Here is a 5957-nt window from a genome sequence, read left to right as displayed (position 1 = left end):
AGGATGTATCTGAACCAAATGTGCTCTTCTGAGAGATGGCACTGTCCCTTTTGCTTCTCTGCATGGATTCCTCCTCTCATTTGTGATTCCAACACAGTGCCCCTGTAGACTCTCTCTTTGTTCCTGAAATCTTTCTTCCTCTCTTACAACACATTCCCTTCTTCCCTTCCCACCTCCTTTCAGTCTTTCCTCTTTTGAGCAAAGGACATTTACTGATCCCCCCAAACTGCTTTCTTTCTTTACATACTAGACAGACAACCCCCATCTGCTTCCCTCCACCCAACCTCGTGGGTATGTGTTACTCCTACAATGGGTTGTTCCACCAGCTCCGTTCAGTAAGATGTCTTCTGGATACCTGGAGCCAGGCTCATGACCACACTTTGACCCCTGTGTTTTCCACCCTGCCCTATCATCCTGCCCTCCATGACCTGAATTCTGCCTAGACCCAACCCAGGCCACACACCCGTGACCTTCAGATCCGTGGTAAAGACCCTGGCCAAAGTGTACACCTTCTAACAATGCCCAGGACCTTAAGAACATGTCTCCCTGTCCATAGGACTCAGCCCGCCCCATGGCCCTATTCGAGGCAGACCTGAGCCATCTGAGGGCCTCCACTCCCAGCCATCTTCTGCTTCCCTCCATCTCTGCCGCTGCCCCCATTCTTGCCCATCCACCAGTGATTCTCACCCGAGGATGCACACCCCCAGGCGGCCTATCAGCACCATTTCTGTCTCTGCTTGCCGCTATTGTGCACTGTCTGTGAGCAGAGCTCTACTCCCCTCCATGTCCTGATAGGCCTCCCCGGGACTGTGCCTACATCCCCCCTCAGGTGGAACCCCCCATACCCCATCCCTGGGAAGAATCACTGCTGTGGGTGCCACCTGTGCTCCCTGGCCTGGCCCTCACATTACAGGCCTCCTGTGTTCCACTGGTGGCTATCTGATGTCCTCCCTCCAGGATCTCAGCATGTCCCCTCTGATGCAGACCTGGCCCTCTCTTCTAGAACCGACATGTTGCACTCCCACTTTCCTGCTCAGCATAAGACCTGACCCAATCCACTCTGCTTGAGGGATGTTCTACTAGAGGACTCCAGCAGCTGAGGATGTGTCTGAACCAAATGTGCTCTTCTGAGAGATGACACTGTCCCTGTTGCTTCTCTGCATGGATTCTTCCTCTCATTTGTGATCCTGCAACAGTGCTCCTGTAGAGTATGCCTTTCATCCCCAAATATTTCCTCCTGCCATACAACACATTCCCCTTCTCTTCCCTTCCGACCTCCCTTCAGCTACTGTCTTTCCTCGTTTGAGCAAAGGACATTGACTGGTTCCTGCAAATTGTTTTCTTCTTTAAACACTAGACAGACAGCCCCCAACCACTCCCTTCCACCCAGCCTCTTGGGTTTATGGTTACTCCTGCAATGGGTCGTCCCAACAGCTCCGTTCAGTAAGTTTTCCTCTGGATACCTGGAGCCAGGCTCATGGCCATGACGCCTGTGTTCTGTACCCTACCCTACCATCCTGCTCTCCATGACCTGAGTCCTACCCTAGACGCCATCCAAGCCAACATCTGTGCCCATCGGATCCATGGTAAAGAGCCTGGCCACAGTGTATACCCTGTAATGATGCCAAGACGTTAAGAGCACGTTTCTCCTGTCCATAGGAATCCACCCCTTTTCTGCATCGCCCTCCCCAGGCGCAGCCTTACATGCAGGCCTGAGCACTCTGAGCGCCTTCAGGCCCTGTCTGGTGCCACTCCCTCCTGCTGCCCTGTTGCTGTCCAGCCATTCTCCCTCTCCCACACTCTGCCCTCCCTCTCCCTAGGTGCCCTCCATAGCTCACTGCCCCCGGTCCTGTTTCCTCCTCTCATAACCACATCTTTCTTGCTGCCTGTCCTTTGCCACCCTTTCTTCTTTCTCACTCCTTGGCCTAGGGAGGCCTCTTCTCTGGGGCCAGTCTTCCCTCTACTCCTGCTGCCTGCCACTTCATCTGATTTCTGTGCCTGCTGTCTCCACAGGCTCTGCTGCCTTGTTTTGCCTCTCCCTGCTCAGATTCCTTCCAGCCCTGTCCCACCCTCACTTCGGAGCCATTCTCCACCACTGGCTGGACCTTTCACAGATCCTCAAATTCACATTCCCTTCGGATACCTTTCCTCTCACCTTTCCCATGTCCGCCTTCTTTTCTCTTCCCTTCCCATCAAACAAGCAGACGGGAACCCTACAGGCACACCCGCTCTTCTGTTCTTCCTTCTCTGTTCCATGCATTTGCTAATACAGCCCTGCCCATGCCATGAAACTGCCTCCTACCATGCATTATATCAGCTGAGTATCCCATGCCCTTCGAGGTAGCTGAACTACCTGCTCAAACACATGTTCCCAGTTTATGACTCTATCCTTTTACAGGCACCATTTCCTATCCTGCTCAGCCTCCCTCTCCTGTTTATCTGAATTAAACCACCAGAAAATGAAATCTGGCAATAGAACTCCTAGTCTTTTTTCATGGCCTTGTTCTACACTGCAGGACTAACTCACTTCCTTCTTTACCTTCTCCTCCACACCTTTGAAATCTCTGTGTTTTGAAGGCCCCCAACTCCAGGCTTCACTCCATCCTCTATAATCTTTGGTGTTGGACCGACACCTCTATTTCAGGCCTCCTTGAATATAAGCACAGCTGCAGTGGTCACTACCAAGTGCCTACCCAGATGGCTTTCAGCTGCTCTTCCACCACTGGCAAGCATCTTTCTACCCACACACAGGGCTCACTCCACTCGTGTCCCCCTCTCTCTATGTTCCTTAAGTTCTCTGTCAGTGCTGACTATACAAGACTTGTAGTAATTTGCAGTACTGCTTGGTTCTCTTTGTGGCCTCTCTTTTCCATACGGTCCTTCTGTCTAGGGTTTTCTTTGCTTCTAAGGTACAGCTTTGATGTTGCCCACCTCTCCAGCCCCTGCTGTGTGATCTGTGAGCACACCCAGACAGACAGCTCTGCATTTCACCTTGCTTCTCCAAATGGGCCGTCATTGAAGCTCCTGTAGCTCACACAAGTTCCATTTCTTTCTCTTGTTATAACCTTCCTTGTTCTAACTCCTACAGACACCTTCTCCTAAGAGTCCAACTACTTTGTCTGTCTTTCCACCCTGTTGTAGATATAAGCCTTGCACTGCCATTCCCTGCATTTTTCCCTTCTCTCTTTTTCCAGAGACCTGCTTCCTCTTCAGCAGTTGTATTTCTTAACACCTCCCTCTAAATATATGAACTCGGAAGTCTTTCCCTCTGTGCCGCGTTCCTGACATGCTCTGCCTTCTTCCACTGTTGCCATCTATTTTGTCTCCATTTTTGTGTTCTACTGAGTCAGACTGCTATTTGAATTCTACCATGGCCATCATAGCTTCTTTGTGCTGTTTTGGTGACCGTCACTTCCCCTCTTGGAATGCTTACTCCTGACCTTTCTTCATCTTATTAGGCTATTCTTAGTATGCTACAGTGGGCCCCATGTTTCTGAAGTGCCACACCTGCTACAAACTCCTATTTTTTGCCACCTCTCATCTGTTCTTCATTCCTGACTTTTCTGTCCATGCCACACTTTTGCTTCACGGGACTTCATCTCAAAACTCCCCCGACAAATGGGGAAGAGATGCTGGCTACTTTGGGTCCATGGCCTCCTAGTGGACATGGCCTTGCCTCCGTAGGGTAAGTGTAACCTTTGATCCTTGCAACACCCCTCTCTTCTCTCAACTGTTGACTCCCTCTTGCTGTTTTTCATTCTTGTTCTCCATTGAGCTGTTTTTCTTGTCACTCTCACCATGGGTTAAAATTCTGACCGCCTTTTCTAATTCCTAACCCTAGGTAAAATTTATTTCTCCTGTTTTCCTCTACTGCATAATAAAGGACTGCCATCTTCCCTACCCCCATGTCTAGCTGCCATCTGTCATGGTCCCCTCAAGTCAGTAGCCTTCTTCAATGTATACTGAAACCTAGATCTACTCATAGTTCCTGATGATCCTGAAGATTCCATCCTCTTTTTATTTTTATTTTATTTTATTTTTATATTTATTTATTTATTTATTTATTTATTTTGCAGTACCAGGGATTGAACTCAGGACTCTGTGCTTGTTAAGCAAACACTTATTCTACTACTCCATCTTTAATCAGACAGAATCCATGTACTCTACTTTTATGGTTCCAAGACTGCGTCTTTAGCTCTCTGTTTTCGGGCACCAACAGAAAATATCCTGGCTACTGGTGTCTTAGATGTTCCTTCATTTTACTTTTTTCCTTCACATTCCTTTGATAATGCTGCAAGAGCACATCTGCCTCTGATTCTCCCACCACGGTCCTGTGCCACATGCTTTTATCCCCTGCCCTCAACCCAGCTACACAGTGCCCACTGCTCCCCTCACACACCCACCACTGGCAACCTGACCTGCTGCTGGGCGTCACAGCACTCTTTCAGGCAGCCCCAGCATCCCACCCTCTCAGCTCCTCCCACCTCAGCATTCATCCCTTCATGAGCTCTCATTCAGCCCCATCCCTACTCCCCTCTCTTGCAGCCTGCCCTGCCCTGGAGACTGGTCCAAGGCCACCACCAGCCCTCAGCTCACTCTCTCCCTTAGGGCACCGCCATCGCTCTCTGCCTCTGTCCTTCACCTCAGTCCTCAGCCAGGGCAGTGGTGCTGGCACCGAGTGCCTTGGCCTTGGCAAGAAACCCCCACTCGGCTCTCATCCTTCCAGGTGCCTCCCTGCTACATCCCTGGGCTCCCTATCACCCTCATCCTCCTCTGACACTAAAGAGTCTGATCCTCTATCTGCCTCCACTCCCAGCCATCTTCAGCTTCCCTCCATCTCTGCCCTTGCCCCATTCTCACCCGTCCACCAGTGATTCTCACCCGAGGATGCACACCCCCCAGGCGGCCTATCAGCACCATCTCTGTCTCTGCTTGCTGCTGTTGTGCACTGTCTGTGAGCAGAGCTCTGCTCCCTTCTGTGTCCTGATAAGCCTCCCGGGGCTGTGCCCACCCCCCCCTCGGGTGGAACTTTCCACCCCCCATCCCCGGGAAGAATCAGTGCTGTGGGTGCCACCTGTGCTCCCTGGCCTGGCCCTCACATTACAGGCCTACTGTGTTCCAGTCGTGGCCACCTCATGTCCTCCCTCCAGGATCTCAGCATGTCCCCTCTGATGTAGACCTAGCCCTCTCTTCTGGAGTCACCATGTTGCACTCCCAGTTTCCCGCTCAGCATAAAAACTGACCCAATCCACTCTACTTGAGGGTGTTCTTGCAGAGGACTCTAGCACCTAAGGATGTATCTGAACCAAATGTGCTCTTCTGAGAGATGACGTTGTCCCTTTTGCTTCTCTGCATGGATTCTTGCTCTCATTTGTGATTCTGACAACAGTGCTCCTGTAGACTCTCTTTGATCCTGAAATCTTTCTTCCTCTCTTACAACACATTCCCTTCTTCCCTTCCCGCCTCCCTTCAGTCTTTCCATCTTTGAGCAAAGGATATTCACTGGCCCCCCCAAAATGCTCTCTTCCTTTACATACTAGACAGAATCCCCATCCGCTCCCCTCCACCCAGCCTCTTAGGTATACTGTTACTCCTACAATGGGTTGTTCTACCAGCTCAGTTCAGTAAGATGTCTTCTGGATACCTAGAGCCAGGCTCATGGCCACACTTTGACCCCTGTATACTCTACCCTGCCCTATCGTCCTGCCCTCCATGACCTGAGTCCTGCTTCAGACCTCATCCAAGCCATACATCCATGCCCATTGGATCCATGGTAAAGACCCTGGCCAAAATGTACACCTTCTAACAATGCCCAAGACCATAAGAACATATGTGTCTCCCTGCCCATAGGAATCAACTCGCCCATGGCCCTCTTGGAGACATTCCTGAGCCATCTGAGGGCCTCCACTCGCAGCCATCTTCTGCTCCCCTCCATCTCTGCCCCTGACCCCATTCTC

Source organism: Octodon degus, unplaced genomic scaffold, assembly GCF_000260255.1.
Source record: "Octodon degus isolate 3935 unplaced genomic scaffold, OctDeg1.0 scaffold00160, whole genome shotgun sequence".
NCBI lineage: Eukaryota > Metazoa > Chordata > Mammalia > Rodentia > Octodontidae > Octodon > Octodon degus.
The sequence above is the reverse complement of the archived record's forward strand: the minus strand, read 5'-3'. Positions refer to the sequence as shown.